Below are 14943 nucleotides of genomic sequence, written 5' to 3' on the forward strand. Positions count from 1 at the left end.
AGAGAGAGAGAGAGAATAACCCTGAACTAATAACTCTGAATAACCCCAACCAATTAAATGTCCTCCAAAAGTTGAATGCTCTTGAATCATGCATCAAAAACAACCAAAATCCACTAGATTATCCAATAACCCAACAAGAACTTAGTGAAAAACTGAAATCCCTCAAATGTCAGAAATCCTGTGGCCCTGACAACATAAAGAATGAGATGCTTAAAAACAGCTCTCCTGAACTGCAAACTGCATTACTCAAACTTTTTAATTTGATTTTGAGTTCAGGTGTTTTTCCTGAGGTCTGGAACACAGGATTCATCTCTCCCATCTTTAAAAGTGGAGACAAAACCGATCCTAATAACTACAGAGGGATCTGTGTAACCAGTAATTTAGGAAAAGTGTTTTGCTCTATAGTCAACTCTCGGATTTCATCTTTCTTAAAGCAACACAATGTCATCAGCAAATCTCAGATCGGCTTCCTCCCTAAACACCGAACCACTGACCATATTCACACACTACACACGCTCATAAATGAACATGTACACCAGAAGAAAGAGGGGAAAATAGTTGCATGCTTTATAGATTTTAAGAAGGCTTTTGACTCTATCTGGCATAATGGACTATTTTATAAAATCATTCAAAGTGGCATAGGGGGTAAAATATATGACTTAATTAAAAACATGTATAACCAAAATAAATGTGCAGTAAAAATTGGGCAGCAAAGGACAGAGTATTTTCCTCAACAGCGAGGCGTGAGACAGGGCTGCTGCCTCAGCCCGACCTTATTTAACATTTATATCAATGAACTGGCAGATCTTCTGGACCAGTCCAACAGTCCAGGACTACAATTACACCACACAGAGGTCAAATATCTACTGTATGCAGACGACTTACTAATTCTGTCTAAAACACCAGAAGATCTCCAGAACAACCTCGACATTTTAACTAAATACTGCCAGGATTGGGCCTTAGACATCAACATCTCAAAAACTTAAGATTATGATATTTCAGAAAAAGCCCAGAAATCTAGAACATAAACATCTATTCACATTAAACAACACCACACTTCAACATACTTTACAATATACTTATCTTGGTCTGGTTTTAACTCCCACTGGAAATTTCAAATTGGCAATTAAAACATTACTTATAAAAGCCCGCAGGGCACTACACGCTATACGAATGAAATTATTTAAAATAAACATCCCCATCAGAATCTGGACAAAGATCTTTGATAGTGTGATTCTGCCCATTGCCCTGTATGGAAGCGAGATCTGGGGTCCAGCGAGTAAAGACTGGAACAAACACCCTTTAGAAGCTCTGCATGTGGAGTTCTGCAGAAGCATCCTTCACCTGCACAGAAACACTCCTAATAACGGCCGTCTTCCCCTAAACCTCATCATTAAAAAAAGAGTTTTAAAGTTCTGGATCCACTTAAACTCTAGTTCGGAAGATTCTCTTCATTATAAAGCACTAAAAACACAAAAAAAGAGTGCTCAAAGTAATCTTTGTGTAATGGTATCAGAGCTAACTAACAAAGCACTCGATATCACCAATCCTGAAAAACATAGAAGAATCAAAGAGATTATGAATGAAGAGAAGGAGACATACATATAGTATTGGAAAGAACAAACCAAAGAGCAAAGTGGCCTCCAGTGTTATCTGAAACTCAACAGAGAGTACAGTATGCTCTCAGTCAGGAATATAACACACAGACAGTTACTGACCAAGTACAGACTGAGTGACCACCAGCTGGCCATAGAGAGAGGACGACACAGAAAGAGCTGGTTACCCAGAGAAGAGCGAGTGTGTGCCGAGTGTAGATCAGGATCAGTCGAGACGGAGGAGCACTTCCTCCTCCACTGTGACAAATACACATCTCTGAGAGACTCACTGTACAGTCAAATACAGCACAACACTCCTGAGCTCCAGTCACTCAGTGAACATGACAAATTAAAAATATTACTTGGTGAAGGACCTGCTTCCTCTGTGGTAGCACATTATATTTACAAATGCCACAAACTAAGAGGTAAAGAGTGAACACATCTACATTAGAAGTACCATCAATGTTTATGAAAATGTATATAGATTTATTTTGCATGTATTTTATTCTATTTTTTTTTTTCTTCTTATGGATATATATGAATTTTTGTTTTGTTTGTTTCTATTCTGCTATGTACAATGCTTTGGCAATATGTACCTTTGTATGTCATGCCAATAAAGCAATATGAATTGAGAGAGGGAGGGAGAGAGAGAGAGAGAGAGAGAGAGAGAGAGAAAGAGAGAGCGAGCGAGGGAGAGAGAGAGGGAGAGAGAGAGAGAGAGAGAGAGAGAGAGAGAGAGAGAGAGAGAGAGAGAGAGAGAGAGAGAGAGAGAGAAAGAGAGAGCGAGCGAGGGAGAGAGAAGGAGAGAGAGAAAGAGAAAGAGAAAGAGAGAAAGAGAGAAAGGGAAAGAAAGAAAAAGAAAGAGTGAAAGAGAGAGACAAAAAAGAAAGAGAGAGAGAAAGAGAAAAAGAAAGAAAGAGAGAAAGAAAAAGAAAGAGATAAAGAAAAAGAAAGTGAAAGAAAGAGACAAAAAAGAAAGAGAGAGAGAAAGAGAAAGAGAAAGAGAAAGAGAGAAAGGGAAAGAAAGAAAAAGAAAGAGATAAAGAAAAAGAAAGTGAAAGAAAGAGACAAAAAGAAAGAGAGAGAGAAAGAGAAATAAAGAAAGAAAAAGATAAAGAGAGAAAGAAAAAGAGGAAGAAAGAAAGAAAGAGAGAAAGTAAAAGAGGAAGAAAGAGAGAGAAAAGAAAAAGAGGAAAGAAAGAGAAATGAAAAGATGAAGAAAGAGAAAGAAAAGAAAAGAAAAGAAAAGAGGAAGAAAGAGAAAGGCAAAGATGAAGAAAGAAAGAGAAAGGAAAAGAGAAAGGAAAGAAAAGGAGAAAGTAAAAGAAAAAAAGAGGAAGAAAGAAAAAGTAAAAGAGAAAAAGTGAAAGAGATAAAGAAAAAGAAAAGAGGAATAAAAGAAGAAAGTAAAAGAGAAAGGATGAAAGATTAAAAAAGAAAGAGGAAAAAGAAAGTAAAAGAAAGTAATGTAGTTATTGTAGCTCTTCTCAGTTCATCTAAACTCTAGTGAAGCTACAGTCATGTGATCATCAGATCAACAGCACAATTACAAGAAATCCACATTCTTCTGTGTTTGTCTTTCTACAGCTTTTCTCAACATTTTTTAATCAATAAACAACAAATGAAAATTAGCCACACCGGCTAAATCTGGCACATTATATATATATATATATATTTATTTATTTTTTTTCAGTTATTTTTACTTTATAATTTTTACACTTATATATTTTGTATGTATTGTATGTATTGTTACACATTTTGATTTAATAAAAAATAATTATGCTTTTATTTTGTTATAAATTTTTCTATTATTTTAGCTATTGTTATTTAGGTTTTTTTTTTTACTATTTTGTTGACAAACAAACACAAAACAAATACTCTGAAATGAATTTCCTTTACTAACCTTATAATGCAGGAGTTAACAACCAACAGACAATTAAAGCATAGTTTTAGCAAAATCACATCAGGTCTGGCCTCATTCCTCATAACTCCGTCAACTACTAACAGACAAAAGCTTATTAAAAAACTAGTTTTACTCAGAAAACCATCAGATCACAAAGTTCAGTGCTCGATATAACACACATCAGTTCCCCGCCAATAATCACACATCTGAAAAAGCCTGGAGACAAATCTGATCCACAGTTTAAAAAACATTATAATTATTATTATTATGCATCACAATGAGAAACTAAATCTGAATGAAGAGCTCAAACTCACAGCTATGATCACAGTCTGATGCACATTCAAGCACACCTTGTGTTTTATTATAATTAATCTCCAAAGATCTGTTATAAACCACAGTGTTTCCAGATTACAGGAGCAACAGCGACCTCCAGTGGTTGCACACAAACATTCAAGCAGAAAAACACCCGTCAAGAAAAGATTTGTCAAATATGATGAATATAATCAAGGCAGACTGCATAATAAGGCTGAGATTGATGGGATAATACCAGTCATTATTCACAGACAATGAACTAAAACATCAATGCAAAATGAGCTACAGATGCGAGGACGTTCTCGATCGCTCAATGAGAGAAGAGATTGAAAGAGAAAGTGCTAAAGTCACATAAAAAACACTCTCTTATGTCTGGATCCTCGGACCATTTCAGCTCTTGAGCAAAGAGACACTAAACACATAAGATGCACATCTCAGAAACAAACCAGGTTAGATTTCTACTCAGACAGAAATCTGATATATGACATACATATCAAGAGTCATATTGCTATAGATTACATATAAGGTGATATAAATATCGTTTTCACAAATCTTCTGGGTAGATGAAGATATATAACATTTGCAAGCTTTACTATAGGGATTTAATAAATGCACATAATATCTATATGATTGCATTACATGTAGCAACCATATACAGAGTGTGAACAATATATATTTTATTCTTACGTGCCACTATTAAACTAATACATATATATTTATATATTATATTATATATACATAAAAAATATATATTTTTTATTTATTTATTATTTGCATTTCTTAGTCCAACTTTTTTTTTAAATGTGTGTATTTTTTACTATTTATTTAACCAACTTTTTTTTTTTTTTTTACTTGCCTTCCATTATGTTTTTGTATTTTTATATATATATTTTTTTTTTTTATAAAAATAATATTTTTTTATTCACTTGTATAATAACAACAACATGTTTAATATATAGGTTAGATGTTAATATATGAAACTGTTCCAGTTCCTGTTTTTATTTCATATGACAATATTCCATATGGAAACATGTATATATATTATTATATATGCGTTTGTGCATTTTAAGCGCGATTCACCATTCACCAATCAGATGCATTTCTTAGCAATTCAAGGACGATCTCACAGAATCAGCTGACAGAAATTCAACAGATATCAGCCTTGCATGACATTAAAACTACCACCGTTCACAAAAAAACCTACAGATCACAACAGAATAATCGCACGAGCGCTGCTCACAGCAGATGAGCAAACAGCAGCAGAATTAAAAGAGAACGATCCACACAAAGCCACTAATGATCCTCAGTGACGGAGCAGTGCTTGATGTCGAGCAGGTCTCTGAGCGTTCACGTACCAGTTTGTTCTCCTGCATGTAGATCCCTCTGTAGTTTACTGCATCCCTGCGCCAGCGCCACCAGACCCTCGTCACTGATGCTGTAGCACTGGCCGAAATGCACATCCTTCAGCTCTTTACAGTGTTCCCCCAACTGCACAAAACACACGAACATGCATTCGGTTCAGATCAGTCACCCGCACACTTTTTTTTTAATTTTTTTAAAATCAGCCCAAGCCTTTTGAGCTGCTCAAATATTATAAACAGATAAAATAATAAAATACATTTAGCAACACATGTGCATGTCAACGGTTTTTAGTGTAGAAGAGTTTTGATTGTTTTCGGTTCAAATATTTGTAAAATGTTTTTATTATTTGCATTTTATTTTAAATATTTAAAAATGTTTTATATATATATATATATATATATATATATATATATATATATATATATATATATATATATATATATATATTTTATTTATTTATTTTATTTATATATTTTAATTTGAATTGTAAATATATTAACAATATTTGTATTATTTTATTTTTAATAATTTCATAAATTATATATTTTTAATTATTATTATTATTATTTCTTATATATATATATATATAATAATTTATATTATACAATTACCCTGACATGAATTTACACAGACCATAATATGATAACGGTCAAATTAAAACGTCACATAAAACATGGAATGGTGCTTTATTTGCAAATCTTCACTTGCTGAGAAACTGGAGCTGAGGATCAGTGAATATATTTCCGTATTTTCCGGACTATAAGGACTTATTTATCAAAATTAATTTGACATGAACCAAGAGAAATGAACTAAGACAAATGAACCAAGTTAAAACATTACCGTCTACAGCCACCAGAGGGCGCTCTATGCTGCTCCAGTGCTCCTGTAGTCTACACTGAACACATAGAGCGCCCTCTCGTGGCTGGAGACGGTAATGTTTTCTCTTGGTTCAAGATAAATGCGACTTAAAGTCCAGTGCGATTTATTCGTTTTTTTCCTCATCATGACGTACAACTTATAGTCCAAAAAGTACGGGTACTTGTAATAACAAATGCTGTTTCCGAAACTTTTTTGTCACGCTTATAGGATATTATTCAGTATATTTGTTTATATCATTTCTTATCAAAATATTTGTAAAAATCCTACTGAAGTGATTGAGTGCTAGTTTTTAAAGTGTGTTTTTAAGATTTTACAGTGTTTTCTAAAATTCATATTAAAGTACGCACACAGAAACACAGCTGTTGACTCGTAAGCACACATATTCATCCCAAGTGACTTCAGCTCACCAGTCTGAGCGCGTGGTCAGTGAGTTTGTCCTGGTTCCCGGCGTGCACTTTCTGCAGCAGCGGGCAGTGGATGGCCACGGTGCACAGAGACACATCGCTGAGCTGCTTACAGCGGTACGCCGTGTATTTGATCAGACCGGGACAGCTGGACGCCAGAGAGCAAACGCCGTGGTCCTGAACGTTACGACAGTCGGAGATGTTGATCTCAGTCACGTTCTGCCTCCGTGACGCGATCTTCACCAGGAGATCATCTGTAACCTGCGCTCACACAAACAACACAGCAATCTCATCTTCAATCTTGTTTTTATTTTTTCAATTTACGTTTTAGGCATTTTGTTTTATAATTTTGCTTTTTTTTCTATTTAGCTTTCATTTTTATTTCAGGTTTTAGTAACTGTAATACTTGCAATTCCATGCAACATTAGCATTTTCGTTAGAGTTTTTTAAGCTAATTTTTATAATTTATTTTATTTTAATCTAAAAAAAATACAATGATTTGTTGTTTTGTTAAAGGTTTGCTGTACTTGTTTGTAGGGATTCAAAATGTTGCCAAACTTATTAATAATAATAATAATTATTATTATTATTATAAGAAATAAAAACTTAAATAAATTTTACTACTGTATTTTCAGTGTAAACTACAAACAAACCTAGTATTTAAAAAATATATATTATTAAGTACTACTGAAAAATGACCATCCTAATATTTATTTTTTATTAAACCACTGAACTTTTAATTTGACTTAAAATTGCAGGAAGCCTTTTTTATTATTATTATTATTTAGTGCTTCTCAAAACAAGTTTGGGAACATGTTTGCTACATGTTGAGTTCCCAAATGCTTTTCTTTTGATTAAACATGCACACAGTTTTATAGTAAACAAACCTGCTGGAGGCCGCTGAGGTCGATCTGTTTCCAGAACTGGAAGTCTAAGCAGAGATCACGCCAGTATTTACAGACCAGAGACGCACCCAGACATCTCTCCTTCACCGACAGGTGAGAAAACACCTGAGAACACAGCACACACGGGGTTAATCCACAGCTCTTCTGCACAAACACATGAATTCATTTATATGACGCTCCATGCAGATCAATCGTCACTATCATGCTGCTTTTACTTTTGTACAAAAAATAGTTGTGGTATTGTGTCGGGGCATTATTGACAAATAACTACATATATAAATATATATATATATAACCGTACGTCTCCAGCTGATTGATTAATGAAGAATTGCAAACAGTGATTGTATTGCAAATTTTCTGAAATGCTATGTATATTTGAGGTTTATTTTGTATTTTATGACATAAAATACGTTATGAAAAGCCAAATATCTCAAAATTTGTGACCAGTGCATGAAAAAACATCACAATAATCCACACCCCTCCATCAATTAACGTCTAGTAAAGTGAAAAATTGTGTTTGTGAGAAACAAATCCACCAAGAGGTTTTCAATTAAAATACGAGAAGACCATAATCGATAATAACGCTTCCTCCGGTGAAAAAGTGCATCTCCTGTGATGTCTCTCACATAAAAATGATTAGTTTAGAGCTGTTTAAACGCTGCTTGATCTGTGCAGATTTCTCTCCTGATTCAGACCAGAACACGTTTTCACTGGAGGAAGTGTTATTACGGATTATAGACTGAGTTAAAATCATCTTAATGCTGGATTCGTTTCATCTTTTGTCTTCTCCAGATGTTCACTGACGGACTGCTGTGGATTATTGTGATGTTTTTATCAGACTCTCGTTCTGACGGCACCCATTCACTGCAGAGCATCCATTGATGAGACACTGATGCAATGCTACATTTCTCCAAACCTGATGAAGACACAAACTCATAGAGAAAGTCAGAGACCTTGAGCAGTATAGATGAGGGCAGCTGGTTAATGTGGGACGTGTCTGTACTTTCAGCGCTCTTCGCCTCCTCCGAGCTCTCGTTTTGGGACAGCTGACAGCAGCAGGAGGAAGAGGAGGAGGTTGTGGCGGAGCTCGAGTCTGTAAGCCGCCCCGCGCCGGATCCGTCCTCCTCCAAAGGACAGGAAGACGAGGAGGATGAAGGCAGCGAAGGAAGGAGGCAGCGGCGGTCTCCTCGCTCCTCTCCGTTCTCCATGGCCTCCTGGAAGGCACAGCGAGGCTGTTTGCGGGGCGTACACCGCTGCAGCTCAGCACACTTGCGCTTGCACACCATTTCCAAATAGTCCACGGCACAGAACAGCGCCGGGGGCCCGATCAGCTTGGAGAGCAGACTTCGACCCTGGCCTTCCCAAACGGCCAGCTCTCCCTGAGAGAGGAGGAACTTGGTGCACGCTTCGGGCGAGTTCAGCGAGACGTAGCGCTCGGCGAGTTTGGAAGCCGCTGCCACCGCGCTCTCGAAAGGCCAGTCGTCCTCGACGCTCCCGATGAAGCACAGCATGCAGGGACCCTGAAGGAAGCAGTTCCTGCTCCTCTTCTTCTTCTTCTTGCACAGCTTCCGTGATTTCTTCTTCAGGCTGTAACCATTTTTGGAGAGGAAATGGCCCATATAGATGATTCACGGTGACTCTTGGGAACGAGAGAGGAACATTACAAACAGAAAATGAGACTGTATACAAGCAGTAAAAACGTCATATTTACAAGTTTACTTCATTTTTGTTACATAAAACAAATCAAACAGCTGTGAAACTGTGGAAGATCTGCTACTAGTGTATCATAACATCCTGATTATAGATTTATCCCACAACTTAATTTGCTGCCTCATTATAGTAAATCATGGCTAGGTTGTATTAATTATTTGATTTAATTAAAACATGGCAACGATTTACTAAAACAAGGGAACGAATTAACACAACATCACCTCAATTTATTAAAACAAGGGAACAAATTAGTACAACATGGCCTTGATTTAACAAAACAAGGGAAGAAATTAGTACAGCATGGCCAGAATTTATTAAAACAAGGGAAGTAATTACTAAAGTAAAGTCACGGTTTACTAAAACGAGCAAATTATTTTACAAACAAGGGAACCAAGTAATACAATATGCACAATGTAAAAAACTTGGTTGCACTTTATATTGAATATTAAGTGGCCTTAACTACTACTTACTTACATTTTAATTTAACATTTGGTGCAATGCACTTATTGTGTACATGCATGTTTTTTTTGCATTGTATTTATATTGTCAAAATACCCACATGCAATTACACCTGTAGTTTATTTATGTAATCACATTTATAATTACACTTTAACCCACCCTTAAACCTCCCATACCACCAAACCTGTCCCTGTTTTTTGCAAGTGGGACCAAAAACTTTTCATTTATTGTTTAAGTGTCATTATCATTATAAGTGTTCCGGGTTTACAATATGTAGACATGTAAATTAATAAATATGTAAATTAAGCAGCATAACATGTCAACTTCTGACTCAATCATCCAATAGAGTGAGTTTGGGGCGGGGCTATCAATTTGAGTGACCAGAGGCAGACAGGAGGCATGTTTGGGAAACATGTTTGACAACAGTCATTATTTATGCAGTGCAGTCTGATGACAGGAAGTGTGTCAGAGGATTGAAGCTTTGTTATCTCTTCTAAATGAGTGACATTTACTGCAGGAATCAGATTGAACAGCAAATGTGCACTGAAAATTTGATTTTGACTCAATACCTCTACACAAAACTGTATCAAAGTATATTTGTGGCTGGTGCATCACGGTACTAGTTACTCCAGGTGCCCCAAAATCATTCTGATAGAGCAATAATACTAAACTAGACACTTTATCCACAGGAAACACACACAGAAGTCATACACATAATTGTATAAACAAACTACTGCACCAGCATGAAGCAGAGGAAGATCAATACTGAATGTCCATCCATCTGCTAAGTTAACAAAATGAACAAGTGTAAATATATAAATACTATGAACATATAATCCATTCGTACTATGGTCTACATCGATATCATAACTGGTATCACCACGGTACTTTCTGCATGATAACGAGTAAACAGAACAGCAGGCTTGTGTTACACGCCTCAGATATCTAGGTATAACGTGTGAGTGAAGCTCTATGGTGGTGTTATCTCTCAGCATGAATGGTATAAACATTCACAAACACTGAAAGCCACTGCTGTCACTGCTTCCACACGGCTGTACGGAGCAGCTGACCGCTCGCCGCTGACTGTTGTTGTGTTTCATTGAGTGATAGCGGCAGACGACGCCATTAAACTCCCTCGTGAGAAACGAAGCAAACAGCGAATATCTCTCATAATAAAGCCTCCCAATCCTCACCAGCTCACGCGGCCCTCAGCACCTCCTTCCCGCGCTCTCATAGTCCCCGCCACATACAAACAGAAGCGAACGCACCGCAAACGCTCTCTCGCTGTGTCAAGCTGCTACAATGTTTCAAAACACTTCCGGATTTCAAATAAAAGAGGAAGTCCCACCCACGGCTCCAGATGAGAACGGGCGTTCATTGGCCAGATCATCTGTCTGCATGGACGCGATGGCCAATCACCTGTGCCATAAAGGGAAATCTTTGAATACGACTATAACATTTGTAAACACTCTCGATGCGAATGTATCAGTGTTGCCAGGTCTGCGTGTTGAAGCAACCCCAATAACGTGGTACTTTGAGCAATCCATGAGCAGATCCTGCAGAGCAGAAGAAGAGAGAACGAACAGACAGCACTGGACATCTGACAAACAGCAGCTCACTGATTCATGAACACTGAGCCGAACACACGACTCAACTCAATCATTCTCGATTTATCAACTCAACACATTTCACCTGTTTGGTGTTCATCTGCTCTTTTTACATTGACTGTCACTCTATACAGTATTATACATCTATACATTCAGATACAACAATCATTTCTCAAACATTTATTACAATGATATATATATATATATATATATATATATATATATATATATATATATATATATATATATATATATATATATATATATATATTACAGTTTTTTTCAGTCGCTAACAAGCATTTGTCCAAGCAGTTGTCACATTTTCAAAACTCTAAACACAATTAGCACAGCATCTGTCTATTGTGGCCATACCATTCACACATTTCATGTCGTTTTCACACAATATGAGGTCATTGAACACATTTCCACAATGCTTACATTTTCTGAACAGACAAGCTATACCTCCCAACAAAATTATGGATCATTTTTGTAGTATTTACAAATGTTAACACACAACATCCCACAATAGCAAAAACAATGTTCCAAACCTTAGATACAGTATAAAAACCTCTGCTTCTGCAATGATATCAGTTCAAAAACAATATATCTTAGCTGATTTATTTTGTGTAAATTGGGCCAACCACAACTGATTGCAATCTGGCTTAGACTCAATGGCAGGGGTTATTTTTTTCTATTACATTGACACTTATACAATAAAAGGAGGACTTTGAAGAGTGATATTTTTGGAAACAGAAAAGACAAACACTGTAATGTATGGACGAGGAAGAGTAAGAGCAAGGGGCCCAGGGAGAAGAGCAGGCCCAGTGAGAGATGCAGTGAGAGGAGCAGGAGCAGTGAGAGGAGCAGGAGCAGTAAGAGGAGCAGTGAGAGGAGCAGGAGCAGTGAGAGGAGCAGGAGCAGTGAGAGAAGCAGTGAGAGGAGCAGTGAGAGGAGCAGGAGCAGTGAGAGATGCAGTGAGAGGAGCAGTGAGAGGAGCAGGAGCAGTGAGAGATGCAGTGAGAGGAGCAGTGAGAGGAGCAGGAGCAGTGAGAGAAGCAGGAGCAGTGAGAGGAGCAGGAGCAGTGAGAGGAGCAATGAGAGGAGCAGGAGCAGTGAGAGGAGCAGTGAGAGGAGCAGTGAGAGGAGCAATGAGAGGAGCAGGAGCAGTGAGAGGAGCAGGAGCAGTGAGAGGAGCAGGAGCAGTGAGAGGAGAAGTGAGAGGAGCAGTGAGAGGAGCAGTGAGAGGAGCAGGAGCAGTAAGAGGAGCAGTGAGAGGAGCAGTGAGAGGAGCAGGAGCAGTGAGAGGAGCAGGAGCAGTGAGAGGAGCAATGAGAGGAGCAGGAGCAGTGAGAGGAGCAGTGAGAAGTGCAGGAGCAGTGAGAGGAGCAGTGAGAGGAGCAGTGAGAGGAGCAGGAGCAGTGAGAGGAGCAGTGAGAGGAGCAGGAGCAGTGAGAGGAGCAGGAGCAGTGAGAGGAGCAGTGAGAGGAGCAGGAGCAGTGAGAGATGCAGGAGCAGTGAGAGGAGCAGGAGCAGTGAGAGGAGCAGTGAGAGGAGCAGGAGCAGTGAGAGGAGCAGGAGCAGTGAGAGAAGCAGGAGCAGTGAGAGGAGCAGGAGCAGTGAGAGGAGCAGGAGCATTTAGAGGAGCAGTGAGAGGAGCAGGAGCAGTGAGAGATGCAGGAGCAGTGAGAGGAGCAGGAGCAGTGAGAGGAGCAGTGAGAGGAGCAGGAGCAGTGAGAGGAGCAGTGAGAGGAGCAGGAGCAGTGAGAGATGCAGGAGCAGTGAGAGGAGCAGGAGCAGTGAGAGGAGCAGTGAGAGGAGCAGGAGCAGTGAGAGGAGCAGGAGCAGTGAGAGAAGCAGGAGCAGTGAGAGGAGCAGGAGCAGTAAGAGGAGCAGTGAGAGGAGCAGGAGGCAGTGAGAGGAGCAGGAGCAGTGAGAGGAGCAGGAGCAGTGACAGGAGCAGTGAGAGGAGCAGGTGCAGTGAGAGGAGCAGTGAGAGGAGCAGGTGCAGTAAGAGGAGCAGTGAGAGGAGCAGGAGCAGTGAGAGGAGCAGTAAGAGGAGCAGTGAGAGGAGCAGGAGCAGTGAGAGGAGCAGGAGCAGTGAGAGGAGCAGGAGCAGTGAGAGGAGCAGTGAGAGGAGCAGGAGCAGTGAGAGAAGCAGCAGGAGCAGTGAGAGATTGTTTTTATTTTACCCCCCCCCCCCTTTTTTTTTATTCTGGCCTTTTTGCTGTTGTTGTTTTTTTGTTCAGAATGCTCTTATGTGTTTTATGGATATTTTGTTCACTGTAAGCAATACTGTCAAACCTTTTCTGTTCTATCATACCGTGTTTCTACTGTACCTCCTGCAGTAAACAGTAAAGGAAAAAAATAGCTTTTTACTGGAATGCTTGAATGTGAACATTACTGTACATTTGGACATCCAGTTTCGAAAGAATAGTCGAAAGTCAGAGCTAGTCTGTAGATTTGAGTTAGTAGACAGATTTCATAGAAAAACACAGTGTATGATGGTTATGATTTTTTTAGCTTCATACTATGATTCCATCCAGTCGGAGGAGAAAAAAAATATTTTAAACCATGTTTTCATTTGCCATGCATCTGCAAACAAGGCACATACTTCTGCATGAGTTGTGATTGGAAGGACTTTAAGTCTGGTAGTGTCCTCAGTCGTGTTGTGTAGTTTTAACTTTGTGACTGTTTACTAAGTCTAAATGGTAAGTTTATGACTAGCATTTTAAAACACTATGCATCTCATCATTCATTTCTACCATCTTTATTTGACCCTCTAACTTTAGCACTCACTATTCTAATTCTATTCTTAAAAAAAACTACTTTACTAATCTTTTTGTATTCTATTTTATTTTCATTATTTTATTATGCAATTGTGTGTGTGTGTGTGTGTATATATATATATATATATATATATAAGACCTCGAACACTAACTAGCTTGCTCTATTCTGTTTCTATTCTACCCGTTTTCTTTTTATTATATTTAACAGCCCTTGCTACGTGTACTTTAAGCTAAATGAGACTTTTATACTTCGTTGTAATGATGTACAAACTTCATATTCATCAGGAAGGAGGCAGGAACCGGTAAACAATCAAATAGAAACTTTATTGAAAAACTAAAGACAAAAAAAAGCGTGATTCACCCCCTCACGGACGACCGATGCACACAAATAAAAACCAAACACAACTAAAACCCAGGCCTGGTCCTGTCTCATCGCTCCAGTTTTATATCCTTCCATCTCCTCCGTGGGACTCGAGACCGGTGGGTCAAGCAGGTGCTCATCTTCAATTACTCCACCGGCCACCCCTCGTTCCCACGGCTCTCGGCCCCACTCGTCACATTTGTAAACAATGAAAACGTAATCTGAATCTCCATAAAGTTGGTCCGCCGCAGGAAGAATGAAGTTCTCTAAAACATCCTGGTATACGGCTGCATTGACCTTGGACATCAGAAAACACAGTGGACCAACAGCAGCAGATGACATGGCACCACAAACCATCACTGACTGTAGAAATTTTACACTGGACCTCAAGCAACGTGGATTATGTGCCTCTCCTCCCTTCCTCCAGACTCTGGGACCCTGATTTCGAAAGGAAATGCTAAATTTACTTTTCACCAGAGAACATAACTTTGGACCACTCAGCAGAAGTCCAGTCCTTTTCTAAACGAGATGCTTCTGATGCTGTCTGTTGTTCAAGAGTGGCTTGACAAGGAACGCGAAAGCTGAAACCCATGTCTTTCATACATCTGTGTGTAGTGGTTCTTGAAGCACTGACTCCAGCTGCAGTCCACCCTTTGTGAA

General features: G+C 38.6%; 1 pseudogene; it reads right to left on the reverse strand.

The window, feature by feature from the left end:
* Positions 1 to 4758: 4758 nt before the first annotated feature.
* On the reverse strand, positions 4759 to 10861 carry LOC113052618 (F-box/LRR-repeat protein 17-like; annotated as a pseudogene).
* Positions 10862 to 14943: the final 4082 nt, after the last annotated feature.

The sequence above is a fragment of the Carassius auratus genome, chromosome 33, assembly GCF_003368295.1.
Source record: "Carassius auratus strain Wakin chromosome 33, ASM336829v1, whole genome shotgun sequence".
Classification (NCBI taxonomy): domain Eukaryota; kingdom Metazoa; phylum Chordata; class Actinopteri; order Cypriniformes; family Cyprinidae; genus Carassius; species Carassius auratus.